The following is a 25956-nucleotide window of genomic DNA, read 5'->3' as shown; positions in this document are numbered from 1 at the left end:
ATAGACAGGACAATAGAGAAGTTTCTTGCTCATGCCATTGGTTCCCATGGGGGAACCATCTGTTACAGAGCGTTTAACAGGCTGGTTCAAATAGACTCAACCCAGCCTCCAACAACTGGGGGTCTCTGCCCTCCCGCCCCCTAACAGTCATCCTAACAGTTGTTCATAAAATATACATTTTGTTGCTTGCAGTCTCTGCGGTCCATAAGTTGAGAATGCATGATGCGATCTCCACACCGATAGTACCGGAATTCTGTTGAAAGAGTACGCATCAGTACGAAACCAAACACTGCTCTCTTAGCATGTATAAAACCTTAGTTATCAAATATCTTTATTTCACAGCATTTAAACTAACTGAACCAACTTAAATCTTATACTTTAAAGCTTATTAAACCTTGTATGTGGATATGTAATGGGTGAGTATGCGGGGTTTGATATAAAGACGCTAGTTAACTTGGGGCATCTGCGTGCGTATTAATGTGTGTATGAGAAATGGTGCACTTAACACTTACTAAGTGAACACCTAGCAGTGTGGATTGCTGAGCATGCCCCCTGTCTCAGCAGCCCCCACCTTTCCTGTGTTCAAAGGAAAAGCTCTTTTGTTCTCCCAGACTCTTGTGTGAATGCAAATGTGTTACCCCAAGCTGTGAAGCTGGGGCCATCCTGTCTGGGTGTGGGGCTAAAACCTGTTTAGGATTCAGACAAATCCAATTGTGTAAATCAATGCCTGGATTATAATTGCCACAACTATACTTGTCTGCATACAGGGATTCCCAATTTGTATGTAAAAACACTCATTGTCTATTCTATTTACTTTTACTCAGGAAGCTTTTCTTCCAGTTACCCTTGGTAGATTAACAAAAACATTGCCATCTGTACTTAGCTTGTGAGTTGTAGCTTAAAATGGCGCTTGTTGCAAAATGGCGTCTTGTAGATTCTTGTTTCTAAAATAAAGTCTAGCTGCCATTCGCAAGATGGCGTCGTGCACGCTTCAATTTTAAACTGATCTTGTCTCAGCCAATTATCCAGCTTCGACACAAGTATACCTCTCAAACACTACCCCAGTGTCCTTGGCACAGTAGGTAAAAGAAATCATGGGAATAATTAAGTGTGTCTGTGGGGCTTTTTGTCTGTTTTTTTTCCCTAGCAGTTGGCCATAAAATTAGAAGCTGTTTATTTCAATGTTACCAAAAGAAGCAAAACAAAAGGGCAATTTTTTCTGGAAAACAATTATATAAAATTTGCTTTGGTAGATTTAAAAAGGAAAATCCCTCAATAAAACATCCCTCAATAATATGTTTACATGCAAATCACTATCATTCTGTTTTGTTGCTACAGTGACTCTAGCCTTTTACAAATGCTGGCCGTGCTTCGGGTGGGTGTAGTCATGCCCCAATGTGACATGACTACACCCCTTTTTATGCAGACTAAATCTGCCCCAATTACCTCCGGGACTGTGTTGCGAGAGATCTATAAGGCAATACTGTGATTGTTGCTGTAGTATGGAGATCTTGCATAGATGTACTGATGTAATACAGATGGAATAAAAGTTGTTCAGTGCAGCCAGGCAAACTGCAGACTGCGAGTATTCACATGCTCCATTAGTGTCTATTAGAAGGGTGATTCTGTTCTAACTAACCTAATTTAAACAGTCCAACTTGGGTCCTCCCTCTTGCTACTATGTAACAGCCAGGATTCTTCCTCCTCCCTACAGTACACCAGCCAATGTGTTTTCCCTACCCCTACAGCAAGCAGCCAGGGGTCCTCCTTCGTCCTACCATATAGCATTCAGGGTCCTGATTCTCATTACAGCCCATGCCTACTGGTGCTGCTTGATCACCTTTCTGATTGGAAGTGTCAACTGTGCACCGTCATGGTGTTCCAGATATAGGAGAGGTGTCTCTGCCACTGCCATGCTCCGTTACCAGCACCTTGAACGGTATACAGTTATAATACCGACCACGGTGATTCCTACGCTCAGAATGCCGACGTCTGAATTCCGATGCTTATCAGAATCCCATCGTCGGCATCCCGACCGCCAGCATCCCAAAGGTAAGTAGGGGTGTTAGGGGGAGGGTTAAGGATTAGTGGGAGGGTTAGGCACTAAGGGGGGAGAGTTAGGTTTAGGGTGTGGGGAGGGGGAGGTTAGGTTTAGGCACTAGGGGGGAGGTTAGATTTAGGCATCGGGGAGGGAGGGGTAGGCAGAGGGGGAAGGGTTAGAATACTGACCGACAGGTTTCGTTATTCTATACCCGTCGGGATGCCGGCATCGAGATTCTGACCGCCGGGATCTCGTACCCAACCACCTTGAACCAATTGTATCTAGTCCTAGACTGGTGCATAAAGAGCCCACCTGGGGAATGCAGTGGTAGGGGCCCATGCTTAAGGGGTGTGGTTAGCCACCTGAGGGGGTGTGGCCAGTCACATGGACTTGGCTCCTTTATAAATGTGTATAGTAAAAACTGATCATGCATGATAATGTACCAGACTGATAACCGCAATGCCCTGTAGTGAATACACCATAGTCCTGGAAATGCAGTATAATGTAACATATGTATAATAATTTAGCACATGATGGGGATCTTGTCTATACAGATGTGTCCTTGCTCATCTAACCTTAATACGCCATGCGATATGCCTGACGTGCGTGAGCCGCCAGGTCTAGTGCAACTCTGCTAATGTTGGGTGTCTTTTTGTGCCGAAAATGAGTCTAAGTCACAATGCGATGCAACTAGGAAGCACCAGGAGACTGTGCTGATGCAATTGAGAATGTAAACGGCACTTGGTGTGGGCAAAAAGCTGTGGCCGCTCCATCGTAGCACTGCTGATTAAGAGACTAAGTTGCACACAGATATACAAGTGCCACATCCCAAATTAATCAGCACCGTCTCCTGGTGCATTTTCATCACAAAAAGACACAAAAAAGACGCCCGGCTCTAGCAGAGACTCATGCGACCACTTGTGCCACAAGGGGCTGTTTGCCACGACTGCAGCAAAGATGAGTGAGGACACATCTGGTACTGACCGGCTAGTGTCTAAAGCTGAATCAGAACTGCATTAGGTCTAGTAAAGGCAAAATACATGCCATTGTAAAAAAATTTTAAATTCAACTATCCTAAGCTCTTACCACTGGGATGATTTAATTGTAGGTTAATGAATGAACGCAGAACTACAAGGCCATTCCAATCACTGGCAGGAACTGTGGATATTACCATATTATTTCCATATGTTATGATAGACTTGGGGCGTAACTGGATATTTGAAGGCCCCATTGCTCAAGTGTGTAGGGCCCCTATGTAGAACCCAATGGTGGAAAATGTATATAACAAATGTAACTTTGACCAGGAAGATGGCCCTCCTAAGCTCTGGGCCCCATAGCAGCTGCACCCCTTGCACCTGTGGTAGTTTCTCCCATGCTTGACAGTGCTCCATGGATTATTAAGGCTTCATATGTCCTGATTAGTTCTTTTCAATAACCATTTCTCAAATTTGCTTTGAAAACTTGGATCTTCATGATGAAGCTCTTGTTTGGAAATGCAGTCTGCAGTCAGCTGTATTAGTTAAAATCAATGAAAAATCTTCACAGGTGGATTTCAACAAATTATTATACCTCATGCGTCACAGCCGCAATGCACATGCACGGCGATTTAATTGATACACTAGCCCAGAGGATTTATTAGCAAGTAATGACAGGCATGAGCTGTTTTGTGGGAGGTAACGGGGAGTGGGGAGAATGACACGGGCATGTTGTGACTTTTCGGGGTTTATACCAGCCGCTGACTGTGATCCTGTACGCAGGAAACATGGCTCCGCCGTCTGTAACGGCAGCCATTCAAAGTAACCATAAACTCCGGAAGTTGATGTTGGCATGTTCTGCGTCACATGCTGCAGTTGTGTACGCAGATCCGGACAACTGCAGTGGCTCCTGTGGGCGTCTGAGTACAAGTCCCGGCTGCTGTTGCATTAGCATAGTGTCACACTTACACAAATGCGATAATCGCAGCTGCGCAGCAATTGCGTACAACGATGAATAAGGCCCTATATAAATACATGGCTGAAACATAAAGTAGGATAAAACAATGTAAAAGTGGCAGCAGGGCCATTCAATTAAAGTCATCTAAAGGAGGGGTGGTGGGGGTCTTTGAAATGATCACAATGTATATCACTGTACAATATAGCAAAAGATTCAGTTGCAACTAGATTTTGAGATGATACCAAATGTACTAATGTCACCTAGAGTTTTTGTTTCATCTTCATTTCAACAATGTGTTACGTGTAATGCCAACAATGGCTGTTTTTGTTATCCATGGGCTTTCACCGACACTAGACAGCTTTGCTACGTCTGGTTCACTTTTCATTTACTTCTCCTCAAATGTTCTCTGTGTAACCTCAAGCTAGAACTGAAACCATGTTTTTCTTTCTGTTCCTGGAAACTTCCCACAAAACAGCTTCTACAGTTTGAATGGAGATGGAAATGTCTTTTTACATGAAATATTGATAGCTTGTATTTTTCTCCAGCTTGGGTCGGCATGAAAAGAAAGGCTGTACTAAGCAGTTCCCTTTATGATTAAATGGGTTTCTGGGATTTTTTTTTTTTATTAATGTGTTTTTTTCATGTAGTGGATGTTTCATTATGCGAGGTACATTCCTTTGGCATCTACAACAGACAGTTTCTAGTTTTACAGACTCTTAAAGAGCCAGAGATTTGGTGGCCTGATACCAAGTAAATACTAATCTTGTTGTGAAATCGCTGTGCGTGTCCTCCCAAAAACTGGGGCACACTCCTGCAACTTTCTGTAGTTTGGTCACTTATGCCTGCTTGTTCAAATTATTGCTAACCGATGTGTACCCGGGCACAGATGCATGGCCGTAGAGAGCCGGCCAGGACCCCATTAATATAAAGGGTTAGTGGCCATGCCCCCTTTAGAAAAAAAATCCTATCTGCAGCACTGCGCATTTTGGTGGGGGGCGTTGTGAACCCCTCAGCCCGGGGCAAATCCAGGGAGGGGGACAGAGGACACTGCTGCTGCTCCTTGGTCTCGCACTGCAGCCCAGCACACAGCATGGTGCTAGGTTGCTGACAGGTAAGGGGAGGTACTATTAATAATCTCTAACAATTAACATGGAGTTTAAATATGTTCCTAGTACATATTTGGCCAAAAATGGATGCCCACTTACCCTGTCAAGATGAACCTCATCAGGTGGGTCCCTAATATCCCTAGTACTGACAAATTATATAGATTTATCTAAGACTTAAGTATATTAGTGCCTATTCTAATGTATAGACTGCACTGCTAATACTAATTAAAATCATCTAGGGGCAGGTGGGAGCGGCACTATTATATGTAAGTCCTGGATAAATGTATTTCTATTTCAGGGTCCATAGGGTATCCACAGGATACCTTGGGGTATAGGTGTGACGTCAGTCGCAGGGCACCAAAGAGTTAAGCTTTCAGCCTCCCAGGATGCACTAGGTCCCCGCCCCCGGGCCAAGGCACCTCAGTTTAGTTTGGTGCCCGGCCGGAGTCGGGTGCACCTGTTGGAGTGGGGGCTAGAAGAGCCCCTGAAGATTTTTCTTCATGCAGCTGTGGCTGCACATCTGGATGTACAGCATGGACAGTCAGTCCTGACGTCCATGCTGTCTTCCCTACACCCCGCCGGTACCAGAACGCCGGTACTGATCCGAGGATGCTGGTGGGCGTCTGGGGTCACAGCTAGCGGTGACCCCAGATGCTCCGGACCATGGCCGGATTCAAGGGGGACAGAGGTAAGCAGCGGGGTCCCGCGGTGGGTCCCCGCTGATCACATGGTCCTAAGTCCCCAGGCAGGGGGCTCCCTGGGGACTGGCTGCAGCGTGGAGCCAGGCGACCAACCTGCGCTTCCACTACCCCCTGGGACAGCGGACCGCAGCAGAGCGGTAGCGCTGCGGCGCCCCAGGGGTTAAATGCATGCCAGGGGAGCGCGCCTTCCCTGTCTCACAGCCGGCGCCTCCCCCGCTGCACACAGCCCTCTCTGCACTGTGCTGACTGGTCCTGTGTCAGCGCTCCTCCCCCAGGCCAGCTTCTCTCTGCTCCTCGGCGGCCATCTTCTCTGCAACGCATGGTGAACACTGCTGGAAGCCTGGAAGGAAGCATCGTGGTCTGGGTCCCCCCGCATACCTCTCCTCCGCTGTGGCTCAGGTCTGTGTATGCAGCGCTGTGTCCTACCAGGCCCTGTGTCTGTGTAGTTGAGTGATCAGCGCTGTTAGTGCAGGAATTGTTATTTCTCTGCATTGTATGTGACTGTGCTAGCGCTGCTGCCTGTAACTTTATCTTCTCAAAACTGTCAGCTTTATTACTGTCCCTGTTCTTTCTGCTAAAGCCCTTGCAGTGCGGTGCTGCAGGGTGGCCTCTCGCCTATTTAATACTTAATTGGTGAGAGAGGTCACATACGTGGTGCCATCATGTCTGAAAGTGATTTTCCCCTCCGGCTACAGTGTACCACGTGCAAAGTATCGTTAGCGGAGGGGGAGGGTAGCGCGGAGGGCCTTTGCCGGCAGTGTTTGTCCATGGCGCGGCCTATTACGGTTACAGCACCGGTACAGGAGCCGCCCTGGGCTTGTTTCACTCAGGCGTTAACAGCTTTAGTGGGCCAGTTAGCTCCGCAGCCCGCGTTTACTCCGATGGGTTTGTCCCAGCAGTCTGTGGTGTCGTCACCCATGCAGGGGTTCCCACGACAATTGGTGGTACCCCACAGTCTCCCTATTTCCCCGCTCCCGGGTTCTCAGGAGCCAGCGTGGGCTAACTCCCTGACGAGTTCTGTACAGCACTTGTCGGATGTGTTGCAAAGGGAGTCTGTGATGCGGCCTCATAAAAGGCCGGTGGCGTCTCTGTCCGCTCCTTATGAGGATGACGAAGGGACGTCTGATGATGGGGAGATTCTGGATCCTTACGATCAGGAACCTCTCCATACTAAGGACGCTGATGCTAAGTCCAAAGTATATATTCCTGGACTTATTCGGGCGGTCCGCACAGCCTTGGTGATTGAGGACGAAGTTCCCCCAGCGGCTAAATCTAAGTATGCCTTTTTCAAAGATGTGAAGGGCGATGCCACAGTCTTTCCTCTTTCGGGTCAGTTGGTGGACCATTTAGAGGAGGCGTGGAAACAACCTGGCAAAAGATACCAGCCGCAGAGACGCCTGGCGGTGGCTTATCCATTCGCGGATAATTATTTTGCTAAGTGGGAATCCCCTCCACAGGTGGATTCTCACGTGACCCGTCTTGTCCGTAGTGCCACATTGCCGATGCCATCCATGTCCTCCCTTAAGGATGCTACGGACCGCAAGGTAGAAATTTGCCTGAAGTCCGCTTATTCCCTTCCAGGGGGGGCAGCACGGCCGGCTATGGCCATTTGCTGGGTTGCCAGAGCGATGGAGCGCTGGGCGGATTCATTAGAGGCTTCTTTTGAATCCGACTGTCCGGCCGAACAGGCGGAGTTGATTGGCAATCTCCGTGATTCGGCCACCTACATCAACGAGGCGGCTCTAGACATTAGTACTCTGGTGTCTAGAATTTCTTCAGCAGCGGTAGCTGCTCGTCGCACCTTGCGGCTGCGATCCTGGAAGGCGGACGCAGATTCCAAGAAAGGTCTGGAAGCGTTGCCGTTTACCGGAGAAGTTCTCTTCGGTCCGGATCTGGATAAGATTGTGGCCACGCTGGCGGCAGCCAAATCTGCTTGTCTCCCGTCGGCCGCTGCTCCTTCTGGTTCTGGACCATTGTCCTTTCGGTCATCTAGGGCCCAGGGCAGGCCCAAACCACAGTCGTTTCCTCAACAGGCTGGCCCTAAGAAATCGGTCAAGCCCCGGAAGCAGGCATGGAGTACCAGACGTCCGGCCCCCAAGCCAGATGACAAGCCTGCGGCCTGACGGTCCGGGCCTCCCTTTGGGGGATCCCAGGGTGGGAGGCCGCCTGCTACAGTTCGCCCAGTGTTGGTCGACCACTACGACAGACACTTGGGTTCTGGAGGTGGTTTCCCACGGATACGCCCTCTCCTTCCGGCACAGACCCCCGGCTCGATTCTTCACCACGGGTCTACCATCAGACCGGAACAAGGCTACGGAGCTGCGGAAGGTATTGCACACTATGCTCCAGGCTGGAGTTATAGTGCCTGTTCCATTCTCCCAGAGGGGCCAGGGTTTCTATTCAAATCTATTTTTGGTACAGAAACCCAATGGGTCATATCGTCCGATTCTCAACCTCAAAGCACTCAACAAGTCTTTGCGGGTCCCGAAGTTTCGGATGGAGACCCTACGGTCCATCATTCTGGCGCTGGAACCTGGGGACTACATGGTGTCATTGGACATACAGGACGCTTACCTGCATGTCCCTATTCTTTTGCGCCATCAACAGTTCCTCCGGTTTGCAATCCGCAGCGACCACTTCCAGTTTTGGGCGTTACCTTTTGGCCTAGCGACAGCACCACGTGTTTTCACCAAGGTGATGGCGGTCATGGCGGCTTCTCTGCGGCTGCAGGGAGTCCGCATGTTGCCGTACTTGGACGACCTGTTACTGGTGGCAGGATCTCCAGAGCTCCTGTTACACCACTTGGACCTGACCATTGCGCTGCTGCAACGGCACGGCTGGCTAATCAACTGGCAGAAGTCCACTCTAATCCCGTCTCGGAGGATTCTGCATCTTGGAGCCTTATTGGACTCGGGACAGCAAAGGATCTTCGTGACGGAGGACAAGATCTCTGCTTTACAGTCAAGGGTGCGCAGTTGTCTGCACAGCCGCCGGGTGTCCTTACACTCGGCGATGAGGTTACTGGGCTCCATGGTGTCGGTATTCGACATGGTGGAATACACCCAGTTTCACTCCAGACCTCTGCAGCACCTGATCCTGTCCAAATGGAACGGGCTGCCTCAGTCTCTGAAGTCCCAGACGATTGTGCTCACCCCGGAGGTTCACCTGTCCCTTAAAGACGACCCACCTCAACAAGGGACGTCCGTTCTGGGTTCCAAATTGGGTCCTGTTGACAACGGACGCCAGTCTTCGGGGCTGGGGAGCAGTTTCGGGTCCACACTTGTTCCAGGGCAGGTGGACGCCGACAGAAGCGGAGCTTCCAATAAATATCTTGGAACTCCGTGCGGTCTTCAATGCTCTCCAGCAGGCACAGCGGTTTCTCCAGGGTCACCCGGTGCAGGTCCAGTCGGACAACGCTACCACCATGGCCTACATAAACAGGCAAGGAGGAACTCGCAGTCGTGCGGCTCTCGTAGAGGTCTCTCGGATCCTGGTTTGGGCGGAGCGCAATCTTCCGGCCATATCAGCGGTCTTCATCCCGGGAGTGCTAAATTGGGAGGCGGACTTTCTAAGTCGCCAGGACGTTCATCCGGGGGAATGGTCCCTGCACCCGGACGTTTTTCAACTACTGGTGGACAGGTGGGGTCTTCCAGAAATCGACCTCATGGCGTCCCGGCACAACAACAAGTTGCCGGTGTACGGGTCTCGCACAAGAGACGAAGGGGTGTCTCTGGTGGATGCTCTGTCCGTCCGGTGGACGTTCCGGTTCGCATACCTGTTCCCTCCGGTCTCCCTTCTTCCACGGGTAATCCGGAAATTCAAACAGGAAGGAGGGACGCTCCTGTTAATAGCTCCCGCGTGGCCCAGACGGCACTGGTTCTCAGACCTTCAGGGTCTGTCCGTGGACAGTCCTCTGCGGTTGCCGCTACGACCGGACCTTCTGTCTCAGGGTCCTTGCCTTCACCCGGACCTGACTCTGCTGTCTTTGACGGCGTGGCTGTTGAGACGGCCATGCTGAGGTCCCGGGGGTTTTCCAGCTCTGTGGTGCGTACCATGTTACGAGCTCGGAAACCGTCTTCCGCGAGGATATACCATCGCGTGTGGCATACGTTCTTCCAATGGTGTCGACCGAGAGGTTATGCACCGCGGGAGTTTCGTGTCTCGGATTCTCGCCTTCCTGCAAGCGGGACTAGATCATGGGCTTCGCCTTGCTTCTTTGAAGGTACAGGTTTCGGCCCTATCTGTCTGGTTTCACCGTAGGATTGCTACAATCCCGGATGTGCGCACCTTTATGCAAGGTGTTCTCCGTATTCAGCCGCCCTTTGTTCCACCTGTGGTGCCTTGGGATTTGGCTATGGTCCTGAGGGCTCTCCAAGGACCGCCGTTTGAACCACTGGGCTCAGTGGATATTAAATGGCTAACAGCTAAAACTGTTTTCCTTCTGGCCATTGCTTCGGCCAGACGTGTTTCTGAGTTAGGGGCTCTTTCTTGTAGACCCCCTTTCTTGGTTTTTCACGGGAACAGGGCAGTGCTCCGCACTCGGCCCGAGTTTCTTCCCAAAGTTGTTTCCCAGTTTCATGTTAACGAGGAAATAGTTGTTCCGGCCTTTAACTCACCGGGTCTTTCCGTGGGTGAGGCCTCTTTGGATGTTGTGCGGGCCTTAAGGACTTATGTTGACCGCACTTCTTCGTTTAGGAAGTCGGACGCTTTGTTTGTCCTCTATGGCTTCCGTAAAAAGGGTTGGCCTGCTTCAAAGCAAACTTTGGCAGCCTGGATCCGTATGGCTATTTCTGAAGCTTATCTTCATGAAGGCCTACCGGTCCCTCCTTCTCTGAAGGCTCATTCCACTAGGTCTGTGGGTCCTCCGTGGGCAGCTCGACGTGGTGCCTCGGCAGTTCAGATCTGCAAGGCTGCTACGTGGTCTTCTGTCCATACCTTCGTGAGGTATTACAGGTTTGACACCTTCGCCTCTCAGGATGCTTCCTTCGGGCGGCGGATTCTCCTTTCTGCACAGGAGCGTCCCCACCCTTAAAGGATACTGCTTTGGGACATCCCCAAGGTATCCTGTGGATACCCTATGGACCCTGAAGTAGAAAATATGAGATATGGTAAGAACTTACCCTTGTTATCTCTATTTCTACGAAGTCCATAGGGTTCCACAAGACTCCCGCCCTGTCGCACCTGTGCTGCAGATGGGCTTTGCTCTGGTCACCGGTTTTCCGTCTCCCTCTGGTGAGAATGTGATTCTTGTATGTGTCCAGATCTTTGTTCTCTCTCTTCCTTCTCCTCCTCCGGCCTATGGCTTGGTAACTAACTGAGGTGCCTTGGCCCGGGGGCGGGGTATAGGAGGGGGACCTAGTGCATCCTGGGAGGCTGAAAGCTTAACTCTTTGGTGCCCTGCGACTGACAGGTGGGCAGACATTTTTGGCCAAAGGTACTAAGAACCTCCATGTTAATTATTAGAGATTATTATAAATGTTTTGCTAATCAGTAATCTTAGTGCTTAATGTGAGCACCTGCATTCTCTTTTTTCATTTTTTTCTGCATGGCTCTACAAGTCTCAGCATGGTAACACCTCTTATTGTGTTTAAATTTAGGGTATACAGTCCACTGCCCTCCCTTACTCTCATTTTCAAGAAGGGAGTCCTCTCTTTCAAATTATGTGTATCCTTTGTTGTATTCATTGAGTGCCATACAATTACCACCTGCACTACAGAAATCATTATGAAGTCCAGTTATGGGGCAGGGTCTTCCCGGTTCTGACCTCAGTAACCTCGAGGGCACACTCACTTAAAAAAGGGGAGTTCCTCTTTTCAAATAATGTGGCCCCTTATTGATTAAAAATGAAGCTGCAGAAGCACTAGTAGTCCCAGTGAGTGGGATGAGGGCACTAAAAGTGCCCCATATCCCCCATCCTGGCATCTACACACTCAGGGGCATATCTGTTTGAAAGAGGGGAATCTTTTCTTTCAAACGGTGCTACCATAAATGTTCTCAATACACTACACTATTGAAAGTGGGCAGTCTCATCTTTTAAACCATATGTCCACTTAATGCACCCTATACTACAGTAAGCATTAAATCCAGAGATGAGAGGTTCTAATGCTGAGAACTCCCTCATTAAACTCCGGGATGCCCTCATTTGTGCAGTAGGTTGTCTGCTTTTCAAAAGGTATGACTTGTTGGTTGGCATCTTATTGCTACACATTTTGGGCCTGACGTATGACTGTCCCAGAACTGAACGAATGCAAGTACAGGTGTTACAGTAAAACTTGTGACTGAAGAGGCATAATTGAGCTTTAATGAGGAGTTTTCACATAGGCATTGTGGGGAGCATTTACGACCTTGTGCATCAGGCCTTCTGGGTGTTGATCAGAATGATTATATCAAAGGGGTTTGCAGATTTTATTTGCTACAAGTGGCATTTCTCTTTAGTGCGCACAATAGAAGTGGGACTGTGTAGTGTTCATTTTAGCACCATGCACATGTCACAACCTGTGCAGTTTCTGTCTGGGGTGTTGCTTTCTGCTCTGGTGCTTCTAGCACACTCAGGTATGTATATCAGCAGTTTGTTGTATCAGCTGAGTGTGCTAGAAGCACCAGAGCAGATAGCGACACCCCTGGCAGGAAAGTGGAACTACAAGGGTTGTGACAGGTGCAGGGTGCTAGAATGAACACTAATGTGTACGATCAGGGGACCGGGCCTGGGATGGGGTTGCAGATGTTGCCAAATAATATAGTAGGGGTGCTAAAATTGTCAGTGAAAAGTTGCAAATGGCGTCCTGTGGAAGGGTCTGACTTGCTGGTGCTATAAGCCTGTTGTAAATTGCATAATGGCGATGGGCCGCTACCTGAATCCCAAGGTCCCCACCATTAAACGGAGTACGGCGCTTTACACTAATTACTTTTGTTTTTTCAGGTAGCGCCATTCTCCTTTACCCTATCCCTCTAGCTGGGAAAAGGAAATTTTTTTTTACATTCCTGGCACTATTTATCACACATTTTTTTTGCACCTACACTACACACGTTAATTTTTTTGTGGTGTTTGTCACTTTGTCCTCTTTTTTTTTTTGTAGAGGATTTGGGTTGACCCTTATAGGCTGCCCATTTCCCAGGTTATCGGTTCTTCTTCCATATAGGAGAAGCTGAAGACTCCCCAAGAAAAACTTTGGCTAACCTTGGAGAGAAAGGGGCAAACCCGAGCCTTAAAGCAGAGGTGAGCCTGAAGACCTTTGCCTCTAAAAGGTATTTTGTCTCCATTAATTGTAGATGTCAAGCTTCAGCAAAGGGGGGGCTTTAAGTTCCCCTATTCTCCGCCCTAAGAGGCCTTTTGGTTCAATGGGGATGGTGAGAAACTAAGCCCTTCCCCAGCACAGTTTCTGTACTGCACTGGGTGAATGGAGAACGCACCTTAGCTTAATATAATAACATTTAAAAAAGTGAAACCTTGCCTACAGTTTTACTCCAGCCACATCATGCCCAGGTACATAAAGGGGTGGGAGCCGCATCTACAGATTGACCCTGAATAGGTGGCAAAACAAAATTTCCGAAGTACTTTCACAATAAAATCTGTGTATAAAATCCTGCTATTTCTTTTATGCTGAAGGAGGAACCACAGAGAATTTCTTGTGATTATTATTCTTAAACTTAATAACAATAATAATTAGGGATGTGCAGGCTCGGATAGGTTCGAGTTTGCACGTGGAGTTCGGATTTTTCCCTCAAAAAAAACGGAACTCAGAACGAGGCAAAACGTCATCTTACATGGACGAACATCATCATTCCTGGTCTTTTGTCCAGGAATGATGATGTTCGTCCATGTAAGATGACGTTTTGCCTCGTTCTGAGTTCCGTTTTTTTGGAGGGAAAAATCCGAACTCCACGTGCAAACTCGAACCTATCCGAGCCTGCACATCCCTAATAATAATATAATACACATTTAGTTTTAGCTTATTATCTTGCAATTGCATATAAACTACTGTACGTTGAGTAGATTTTATTTGCAGTGTCAGGAGGAATAAGCAAATGAATACTTTTTTTCTGAATATTCATAGTCTTCTTATTTCCCCCCTAAGTTTTAGGCTCAGCACAGGGTTGAGTTGTGTTAGTAGGTTTATCAATACCTAATATTGAATATGTTTGTTGCAAATAAAAGAAATTATTAAAAACGTCTGCAAATGGGGACATAAGTTTATGAGACGTGTGCCTGGCGTGCATCTTAAGATACAGTAGCTGCCACTTGGCATATGGAAGCAACAGCTGTTTGTTTTAATGAATGCAAATTGCGCTTACATCAGTTCCATGGTCAGCAAATTGGCTGTTTTGACCATAGTGTCCAGAGTGGTGTAGGTCCCATATGCTTGGGCTCTGGGTGGTTGTTGTAGTATTGTTCTTTATTTTTATGTAGGACAAATTAGCGCCGTACAGAGAATATTTTTTTATTTCAGTCTCTACCCTACTGGAGCAATTTAGTTAGAAGAAAAAACTAAACTCACACTTCACGCAGATGGTGTTCTAATCATATTTGAATTAAAAGTCTCTGAGGCTTTTATCCTTGTATTTATACACTCAATTTGTATATCATTTTTATCATCATGGGGTACGAGACACTGTTGTTCCCACTGCGTTGGATGCAGTTCCACCGGGTAATCTTTTAAATGAACCGGGCAAACAGTATGACCGTGCCCACCTTAAGATGGTGCGACCTAGCGATGTAACAATACATTGCATGACGTACGCGTTGCACGATCTGCCATACGATGGCACGATGTATCGTTGCGTGCTGAATCTAACTACACCGCATCGTTCATTGAATCGTCCCATTGGACGTGCAGCACATCTAGTGGGATAGTTCAATGAATGGCTGGTCGGCGTACACACTAAACGATTTGAACGATATATTGTTCTGATCTGCGTTGGGAACATATCGTATGGTGTGTACCCAGCTTTAGATTACTACTATAGCTGTTCTCTTGATACAGTTCCATCCAGCACGGGAACAACAGGGCTGTGTCAAACCCCATGATGACATAAAATTATATAAATTTTGAGTGTATAAAATAGAAATGAGCGGTTTGGTTTTGCTGAAAACTGAACACACCTGAACTTTGTGGTTCCGGGTTGAACTGACGGGCTGTTTCAGACGTGTTCGCTAAGCTGCGGACGCACGCTATGGGTGATTGTTGCCTGTCTGCACATACGCATGCATCAAAATACGCATGCGCGAACTAGTCACTGCGTCCGGGAATCGTGCACTCGTAGTACACAGACTGGACGCTATTTTGAGTGACAGCGCCGTTTCTGGGTGGTAACAGGGGAAGGTGCTTGTGAACGGGGGGAGTAGTGGTGTGAACGCAGGCGTGCCTGGCCCTCAAAACGGTGTCATATGGGTCTGCATAATTAACAGAGTAGCGTCATAGTACACGTCACTTGGTTGTATTTCAGTCTGCAGTGCTAGCAGCAGAGTATAGTCAACCTCAAGCGCTGCGATCGCATCCGATGGTGCTCGGTGTATCAATGTTTTCTGTCACTTCCTCGAGATGACGTGCGTAAGTGGGCTTCTTATGAATGGCTGGGGGGCGTCTGCATATACAAAGTGATGGCACGCCAAGACATAGTGAGCGTGCTAATGCCTTGCCATGCGTTCGCCTGCCTTGCTGGGCGTGCGCTGGATTTGCATACGCTGGGTGCGAGCGAACGCATCTAGCGAGAGGGTCTGAATGAGCTCCTCAGTACCGACCTAGAGTCTTCTCACCAAATTTGAAACTCTGATCTAAACACTGGATCTTGTTTTGGATTGCATTTAAGTCCCTACCTCATGACTTCAGGTAATGTGAGGCTGTCAACATTGACTATAGGAACAAAAACAGCTCCAAGTTACTATCCATTTTTAAAGAACACAGAAAACAATCCAAAACACTTGCGCGTGGTTATGTCCTTACTTAACTACATTTGGAATTTCCTCTCCGGGCTCCTCCATGCAGATGGGAAGAAATGGGGGCGGGGCTGGACAATTCATGCCATTATGCCTCGTCCTCTTATGACGAAATGCTGCAAATCACACACTTGTGAATAGGGGGCAGGGGCAAATGGCGCGATTATAATAGAATTGCGTCATTAAGCACCACCCCCTCCCGACGCACCGCGGATTCACAGTAAGTATCTTCCCATTCTGCCCATTTTACTTGGATGTGAGCGGGATGTGGGAAAAGTACCTACTCTTCCGGTGGTACGAGGGCTACCCGAACAATTGGGAGCTTCCCGCAGATTCCGGGAGAGTAGGGAAATGTGGTTTTGTTAGAACCAAAATCGAAACATGAGGGTCTGCGCACATCTCTAGTATAAATACGTACAAGAGTAAAACCACAGAAGGGTGTTAATGGGCATATACAATGTCATACCTGCATGTGTTGGATGATTGTCATTGAACACATGCATGTTTGGCACCTATGACTATAATGTCAATATAGTAAACAGGCTAACCTGGTCGATATCGACCAGGTATGCCTGCTTGCACGAACTACGGACGATGGTCAATAATGGCCATACGTGGCCGCGCATCGACCGTCGTTTGCAGGGGCCAGAAGCTGTCAGATTTTAACGATAGGATCATTATCGTTAAAATCTGACAGCTCATCTGACCGTGTGTACGCACCATAAGGAACAATCAGCAATGTGCTTAGTAAACGTTGCAGAAAGGCAGGTACATATCAGTAAATGTAGGTCATCAGGAGATGGGAAACTCCTTACAGTTCAAAGCTGATCTTTGGGCTTAAATTTAGGTTTGGCAGAATTTGGTGGATTCTGTGACCAATGATTGACTCACTAATGTCCAGTCAATGTTACACGTAAGTCCTGCACTTTCTGTCCCTCTGGACCTGTATGAGAATCTCTGGGATAAAGACCTCAATAGGGAAAGAATCTCCCATTCATCACTTATTCTGATACTCTGTGGTTTTGCATATGCCCAAATAGTGTATCACAAAACATGGATCACAGTGAGTCAGAGAGATTTCTGTACAGTATTGTTTTCTGTGCCCAGTATGGATTTTCTGAGACCAAAGGACATTACGTGTGATAGGCACAGGGTCTAACGCAGACTGTTAGTCAGTATATGAGACACACAATGCTCATTATCTCAGTGACTGTATTCTCAAGGTAGAACACGGGAGCTCCCTGTAACCGCACTTCGCTCAGAGTACACAGAGCAGTCTCGTTGCCACAGACCACAAACACAAAAACAATACTTGTATGGAGCTAGCCGTCTCTTTGTCTCATGACATCCTGGAGGAAGCAGAAATTGCTAGGTGAGTACACGTGTCAGTTAGCACTGGCGTTACATGGCTACAAGCAAAGAGAACACGTGGGTTTGCAATTATTTTCTCCTTTATATTGAGCTCTGCTGTTCTCTGACAGAAACCAGCTGTCGTGTTTTTTACATTCCAGCCACAGTCTTAGAACATTCTGTGTTCTCTAAACTACACGGCGCCCTATCTAGAGCTTCAAAAACACAAAAGTACTACATGTAACAAAGGCAGTCCTGGTGTTTCCTCACCGGCATCCTGAGATTGAGCCATTAATATACAGAAAATATATATTCAGTGAAGGTGCTCACATCCCCAGCCCTTGCGGGGTTTTTTTTGTGGAGTTTCTGCTGTCATTGTGACTCTCTACATGTTTTACAAATACCGGCTGCTTTATTAAAAATCCATAATAGTGATTTAAGCCAAGAAGAGATATCATTCTATTCAACCTGTGTAACCTGAGGGTTACTTAGATATCCGATGTTCACGCGGTTGCTCCAATGCTGCGTCTTTGGATGCAGCAGCGGATCAGAGAAGCTGGCAGTGGGCGTCTTTTTTTACTTAAGAGGAGGTGTGAATGGAAAGTCTCTTGCGGCTTTTTGCGTATTTTAGTACAGCCGCTGTGCTCTAGCGTCCATCTCTGAATCAGGCCCCAAGTTTGACAGAACCTCATGCTTAATTAATTCTCACCATTCGGGGTCGATTCAAGGGCCCAAGACCGAGTGTGCCGAGATTGCCCATTTTTGTGCACAGACCTATCCGCAAAATTGGGGTAATTTGGTGTATTGAAACTGATTACTAAAATCTGGCTGTTGGGGGCTTCATGCTGTAAGGCATCTTGGGATCTGCTTGACCTGTCCCTAACGGGATGTAATTAAGTTGCCAACAGACGGGATGCCGGCTGCTGAAATCCCGGCGTCAGAAGCCTGACCCGGGACTAAACATAGGCTCCTAAATCCCGATGCCAGTTTATATACCGACGCTGGAATACCGACAGCCGGCATCCCGAATTTAAGTATATCGGGGACGGGTTACGTGTTAGTCATGAGGCGGAGGCTAGGGTTAGGCTATGGACGAGTGGGGGGGGTTTGGTTTAGGCAACACTGGGGGAAGGTTTGGGTTAGTCGCTAAGAGGGGGACGGTTAGGTTAAGGCACCATGGGGAGAGGGTTAGGTTTAGGCACTAATGGGGGGAGGGATAGGGGGTTGGGTGGAAAGGGTTAGAGGCAGAAGGGGGGAGGGTTAGCATATTCTATCTCTCTATCTAACAACAGAACTGTTGCTGGCTCTATCACCTCCTATCTTCCTTTGTGGTTTTACTTATTGCTCAGTTTCGTAAATCTCTATGTGGTAATAAATCATAAATACGGAATTATATGTATTTATCAGCAATTTACCTTTCCCCTCCGCCTTGCTTTTTTTCTCTGCTGTGACGTTATTCATTTGCAAAATCAACCTGTCCTTTGCTCCATCCAAAACCTTGTACAGTAGCAAGTGGAATATGAGGCTGAGACATGAAGGTGTTCCTTGTTCCATTTGGTAAGCTAGACCACATACATTAATAGAACAGAGTTTGCTTAGTGTTTGTAGTTAGGCCCAACATGTCATCTGGCACCAGAGTGTGTCTAATAAAATTGCTTTGCTAAATACAGCTATTCGTTCTAGGAGCAGAAACTTAAATGCGTAAATGAACCTGTTGCTTTTGGCAGTCACAAGTCGTTCTTAAAGGGGAAGTGCCTCCATCTGAATAAACTGATGAATCTGTACAAAAGTGACAATAATAAAATTAAAAAATGTATATAAATATAGCAATCTGTAGCTCTAATAGGCAGAATGCCACCAAATTTAGGGGTCAATCCAATTAGGTGCGAATTGCGAGTATTGAGTTAGTTTCATGAAACTCGATGGCTTTGCACAAAGGCGCGCACCCGAGATCTCCAATCCAATTAAAAATGCCTATGCGCACTACTCGCGGAGGTTTGCGAACTGACTGACAAATGTGATGTGAGAGAAGTGCATTAAAACGGGGTAGACCATTTTTCAATTAAAATATACAGTAATTTAAATTTGGGGTGCCTAAAACTAACGAAAAAGTTGATTTTGGAGTAATTTGAGGCCTTTTTTTAACCCAAACAAATGACATGTAATTGTTGGACTAATTAGTCTAATTGGAAACTTCCAATTGCCTAATCAGTCTTTAGGGGGGGTCCAAGGGGTTCAGCGCGGTGTCCCGAGATTTTAACCCTAAAAATAAAGATTTTCCTTTCTCTCACCCTCAGGGAGGAGTGAATGGAAAAATGCAAATTTACTCTGACTGGTTCAGTGCGAGTTGCTAATTGGATTGTAAAACGAATTCGCTATGCGAATTCCAAGAGAAAACAGCAACTCGCAATTCGTTAATTGGATTGACCCCGTAGTAAGTTATTATTCAAGGCATGAGGAAAAGGATTCTGTAAAAAAAAATATGCCAATAGATGAAAATACAGCGCCATAGAAGGTAAAATGCATGAAAAGATACCAAGTAATACAGAGGTTCCCAACCTCAACAATTCCTCAGGCACATTAGTTCAGATGTTTAAATCAAATTGACTGAGGTACTAATTAAGTGATCAAGCATGGATCTCCTTAAAACCTGGACTGTAATGGTGTAGTTTGGGAACCTCTGAATTAATGAATAAGAGAAACTTAAAATTAAGTTTAACATTTTTATTTTTCCTCTTTGTAAAAATTGAAAAAGAAACTGAACAAAATTTTCCTCTTTGTAAAAACTTTTAAAAAAAGGTTTGACGATATTGCTGATGAGGAAGTTAAGCAGATTTTCTACTCCCACTCTTTTTGATTTTGGAATTAAAATTTCAGGTCCGTTCAGTTTCTTTTTCAGTAGTGAAACTTTAATCATTGTTCAATGTACACAAACTTTGTTTAAAGCACAAATTATTAAAAAAAATAGTAATAAAATAACCTTCAGGTTGTGTATATAAGGTGTATATGAAACATAAATGCATCCTGTGTTTAGATTTGGGTCCTATTACCAAGATATTTCATTATTTTATGCAAATATTCCAAAATACAGAATATTCAGATATCCAGGGTCCCAAACATTTTGAATATGGGAGACTCAACCTGTACTTTTTTATTTAATCATTTTTTCACAGTGGAGTTATAGGTGATATCGGCCTGCTGGCATATATGGTTCCACAAGTGCCCAGGGCAGGCAGGCTTGCTGGTATCTGTAGTTCCACTGTGAAGAACAATATTATTACTCAATTTAACCCATTACCCCTACACCCAATACAACCAGGGGTGCAGGGAAGAAGCCTGGGCTGGTTAATGCTTGGGAGGGGGACCTTGATTTTTTTTTTTTCGTGTGGGGGGGTGGTACTGCTCTCTGAGGATTGCCAGCCCTGGACTGAACCAGTTTGGGACTGGTTAATGCTTTGTCAGGCTGGTTTAGCCCGGTGCTGGTCAGTGGAAAATAAGGGGAAACCCACACCGTTTTTTCCCCCTATTTTCCAAGACAAGACCAGACTAAAAGGTCCAGGGCTGATTATGAATTTAGGGGGGGAACCCCATGCCATTTTTTAAACTATTTAGGCTCTTTTAACACAAGCATGCACTTGACTTCCTCAGGCAGATGAATTGTTTGGGTGGTTTGAAAGTTGGATTTGAAGTAGATTTTTATTACGATTTCCAATCCGACTGTTGGTAAATGAGGGGATCTGGACTCTGCTATGGCAAAACATAGATGTTTGTTCGATTTTGGTCGGGATTCAGTGCTGTAGTCAATTTTAGATTTGATTTTGCCTTTAGTAAATCCACGATTTGCAAAATCTAATTAAAATTGATTACAAATACACCAAAATCGACCAAAAATTGACCTTTAGTAAATATACCCCTAGAACTCCAGGGAGCAGAGCTCCCTTTGTCACATATCAACCCCCTTGCGTTACCAAGTAGGGGCACAAATTTTGCATAAGAAATTTTGCATTTCTAGAGAGGATGTCTGCCTTGGTCTGTTCTCCACTGACAAGTGAAATGGCCATAGAGCCAAAAATCATTGCGTCACCTTAGCGTTGACCTCCACAAAGTGGCGCAAGATCTGTTACCAGTGTAAACCAAGCATATAATAACGCAGTGCCTCAGTGTCCTATTTGATCGCTAAGCACTCTTTTTTTCACTGTGGCGTACTTTTGTTCACTAGGCAACAGTTTTCTAATGTGATAGAGAACAGGTTTCTGCTCACCTTTCAGTTGAGACAGTACAGTCACTAAACCCACACTAGATGCATATGTTTGTATAATGAATAATGAAGCTCTGGTTGAAGTCAGGCATTTGTAGCACCAAAGAGGAGCATAGTGACATTTTGTAAATCAGCCACCTTGATCCATACCAGCTGGTCGGGACAATTTTTCTGTAACATTACACTGTTATATCCAATAACACTTTAGAAGGTCCATAGCCAACTCTGTTTAAGTTGCTTTGCCCATTTCTGCACTGCCTCTACCTTGTCTAGATGTGATTTTTACCTGTCCTTATCCCTCTATATACTCTAAGTATATGACTTCCTTTATACCTGTTGCATATTTTTCCGGGCTAGTGGTTTAGCAGTTAGATTGTAAGCTTGCTAGTACAGCCTTCACCATTGGGCAATTGAATTCTCAATCCTGGGTACGGATGATTATATCTAAGTAGGTGGAGGCCCTATGGGGTAGGAAAAACTTGCAAATGCCCAGTTGGAAACCAAACTGGAGGACCTTGTATTGAAATAGTCCATCCGAGGTAGAGAAGGCGCTAGCTGAGGGAGCAAGCGGGATCTGCCAGTAACCTTTACTAAGGTCAAGGTTGGCTAAATGACTGCTGGGGAGATTCTCGAATAGTTCATTGACCTGAGCCATGGGATAGCTATTAAGGATACTGCCTTTGAACCTCTATATACCCCTGCCTATACCTTCTAATATCCTTCCTATAAACCTCTAAGGGTGACGCTATTTTGCGTACGCAGTCATCCAGTAAATAAAGACTCCAGACCTAGAACATGTGGTTCCAAAGCACAAAGTATTATTCAAGTAAAAGTACAGCAGTTACACGCTATGATCCTCATATAATCTTAGCGCAAAGAGATTATACAGACCCAAGTACAATTATACATACGCAGCGCTCTCTGGTCCAAATGTTAGGCATCAGCAAGAAACCCCTTGTCAATCAGCATTCAGCACAAAAACTAGGAACCCAGGGTCAGAGCATATTTATACCCCCCAGAAATAAACACAATAGAGAAGTTTGTTGCTAATACCATTGGTCCTAAAGGAGAGGGCATATGTTACAAGGCATTTAACAGGTTGATTCAAATAGACACAATACAGCCTCTAACAACTGGGGGTCTCTGGTTTCCCGCCTCATGCAACATCCTAACAGTTGTTCATATTATGTACATTTTGTTGCTTGAAGTCTCTGCGGTCCATAAGTTGAGAATGCATGATGCGATCTCCACACCGATGGTACCGGAATACTGTTGAAAGAGTACGCATCAGTACAATACCAATCACGGCTTACTTATCATGTATAAAACCTTCGTTACCAAAAATCTTTATTTCACAGAATGAACAAACTTAAATCTTATACTTTAAAGCTTATTAAACCTTTTATGTGAATATGTAATGTGTAAGTATGCGGGGTGTGATGTAAAGACGCTAGTTAACTTGGGGCAGATGCTTGCGCATGAAGCTAATAATCAGCGTTTCATACAGGATCTTATGCATTCGCTAATATGCGATTAGTTAACAGCGCAATTGTGCGTATTAATGTGTGTATGAGAAATGGTGCACTTAAATCTCACTTAAACTAAGTGAACACCTAGCAGTGTGGAATGCTGAGCATTATAGTTCCACACGCCCCCTTCTCTCAGCAGCCCCCACCCTTCCCAGGCTCAAAAGTACAGTCCTTTGTTCTCCCAGGTTCTTGTGTAAATGCAAATTAGCACAGCTACAAACCCAAACCTCAGATAACACTCTTGGCTTTGAAGGTATTTTATTGTAGGAAGCCTGCTAATGTAAGGTGCTACAAACGACCCTCTTGCTGTATTCGAGCAGGGCCACCTGGAGTGAGAGCAGACGTTATGTCCATGAAGCTTGTCTTCACAGACTAGTTGTCACATGGCCATTTGCTCTGTTTAGCTAATGCAATCCAATTTTGACATACTGTACAGCCATTTCTGAAATATAACCTTTAGGGGAATTATAATAATATACACTTTATCCAGAGCACCCAAACTACGTAAAGTCATGAAATGGGCTTTTGATGAATCGCCGTAACTTATGGCGATGGTCACAGATGCAATCGCGTGATGCTAATAGTAATATCACCACATGTACTAAAGTGTGAGTTTATCTAAAATGACGCTTAGGCGGCCATTTGCAAAATGGCGTCTTGCGATCTCATTTCCAAGATGGTGTCTTGCGGCCAGTCGCAAGATGGTGTCGCTGCGATTCAATTTTAAACTGATCTTGTCTCAGCCAATAATCCAGCTTCGACACTATTGAACCGGGAGACCTCATTTAATTTACGGAAGTCGTTGCAGAAACGTATGCTCATGTCGCAGTTGTATACCAATACATTTGGGCTGTTCCATTCGCTAGTTGATTCTTCCACCACATCCAAATCTAGCATTTTCGCAACTTCCCTTTTTATGAGGGGTTATGATGTTGTGTTCTATCAGGGTGATACACCCAGGAAGTGCAACAACACATCTTGGTCCCATTGTACAGTTTCTTCGGCTTGTCTCCAGTCTGCCAACAGAGTTGACCCTATTTGCACCTTGACAAACTATGGTAAGGACCAATCCCTTACGACTCGTGCCATGGTATTAGGAGGTTGACACTGTAGGCCTGTTTCTTCTTCCTTCTACCCACCTTCCAGATTCTGCATTTGATGGCCTCACAGCTTTAATTATTTTGTACGGGCCTTCCCAGTAAGTTAACAACTTTCTCTCCTGAATAAGCACCAAGATTAACATCTTGTCATGTTGGAGAGATCTGTCTTTGCAGTAGTCCTATCATAGTTGCTCTTTTGGCATAACTGTTCCTCTTGCACATGTTTTTGTCATATTGCTGCGATTTTCCCTAACCTCTCATATAGCTGACGCACAAATTGGAGCATGTTAGGTTATTTAGGAATCTCTTTACCAACCCTCCATAAGGATATCCAGGATAACCCTTGAGGTATTTCCCATGCGCTGACTGTGTGGAGTTTGTATATTCTCCCTGTGCTTGTGTGGGTTTTCTCCAGTTACTCTGGTTTCCTCCCACACTCCAAAAATATACTGGTAGGTTCATTGGCCCCCAACAAAAAATAACACTAGTATGAATGTGTGTGAGCATGTAGTAGGGAACATAGGGCCTTATTCAGACCCGGTCGCAAGCGCTGAGCGCTCGCAACCGGGTCGTTGTTTGCCCACTGGGCATGCGCACATCGGCGCCGGCTCCGATGTGCGCGAGACCCGGCTAGCGACGGGCGCTCCGTCGCTACGCGTCTCGCACCAAAGGGCGCGAGCTGTTGATGGTGATTGACAGTTTGCCCCATTTGGGAGGCGGACAGGGGGGGTGGCCGGCCAAACGGAGGCGTTCCCAACGGAACGCTTGTTATTTGGGGGCGGCCCCACTGACATCAGCAATGATGTCAGTGGGGAGCATCCTGCTCGATCAGAGCAGGAAGCTCCCTGGGGCTTGCGCTTGCCGAGACCCAACCTTAGGGTCTCATCGCAAGCCCCCGATGGTCGCGATGGTACCATCGCGACTATCAACCTGGTTGCTCGCTAGAGCTGTGGGTGGTAACCCACAGCTTAGCTAGCGACCAGGAGGCCGCACCTCACACCACAAGTGGCCGCCCTCATTCAGAGCGACTGCTTGTATATAGCGATCGACTCTGAATGAGGGCCATAGATTGTAAGCTCCACTGGGGCAGGAACTGGTGTCAACGGCCAAATATTCTCTGTAGTGCTGTGAAATATGTGTGCGCTATATAAATAACTGGTAATAAATAAATAAGTATAGTGAACATTTAATTATGGCAAGAGGATGTCCAAGTCTCTCTTCTCTTGGGCTACAGCCTTCCTCACCATATCCTTCAGTATTCTATTGAAGAGTTCCACCAGACCATCAGTTTGTGGATGGTAAACTGATGTATGTAACGTCTTCACCTTTTAACAACCGGCAGAGGTTGTTATCCTGATGGGACAATGGGATAACATGGGACAATGGTATTATCCTGGTCCGTTAAGATATCCTTTGGGCTTGTCCAAGATAGGCGATTGTGAAAGTAGGCAAGTATGCATCTACTTCATGCATGTAGCACCTATGTAACTCCTATTTGCCTACTTTAAGGACCCCCCTGCCCAGAGATCCTAGAGAGGAAGTCCAAATGCCTAGTGCAGAGGTAATGGTGAAAGAATTTCCTTCATCATAGTACGGCCCCCTGCTTTGCAGCATCATACAATAAGAGATGGTGCCGTGATGAAGCAGTTTGCAGCAATTCTTGTCTTTAAATCCCCACCCCTACACTAGGAAGGAGGGAAGGTTACGGGAAAGTTCCCTTGTGTCCCGGGAGTAACTCCCCAAAATTCACGAGTCTCCCGGACTTTCAAAAACTTGTTCATGTGAAGAATTGCAAACACATTTTGATGAGCCACATTAGTAGCACATACTCCATTCGAGTTACAGTAAGTAAGGAAATACTTGTTTTTCATTGCTCAAATATAAAGAATCTGCCATATAAAGTCATACAGAGGTGGACACATTTGTTGGTACCCTTCCACAAAAAAAGAACTCATATTTTTCTCTGCAATAACTTGAATGTGACAAAACTAATTTGCATCCATCA

The 25956-nt window shown here is 46.2% G+C and overlaps 1 protein-coding gene across 6 annotated transcripts in view; it reads left to right on the top strand.

Annotated features, from left to right (window-relative positions):
* GPD2 (glycerol-3-phosphate dehydrogenase 2) overlaps positions 1–25956 on the top strand; it is a 292752-nt gene that overhangs the window by 15211 nt on the left and 251585 nt on the right. The window contains exon 2 of one of the 6 annotated variants that reach the window (XR_015874935.1): positions 12857–12996. The exons of 3 other annotated variants lie outside the window; for them this stretch is intronic. The gene's annotated coding sequence lies outside the window, so the exon portion shown is untranslated. Of the gene's footprint in view, positions 1–12856; positions 13026–25956 lie in introns of those variants that run through there. 2 more of the 6 variants (XR_015874934.1, XM_088462042.1) reach the window with 2 other exon arrangements.

This window comes from Taudactylus pleione, unplaced genomic scaffold (assembly GCF_031769625.1).
Source record: "Taudactylus pleione unplaced genomic scaffold, aTauple2 ptg001137l, whole genome shotgun sequence".
Classification (NCBI taxonomy): domain Eukaryota; kingdom Metazoa; phylum Chordata; class Amphibia; order Anura; family Myobatrachidae; genus Taudactylus; species Taudactylus pleione.
Note: the sequence above shows the minus strand (reverse complement) of the source record. Positions and strands in the feature narration are given on the sequence as shown.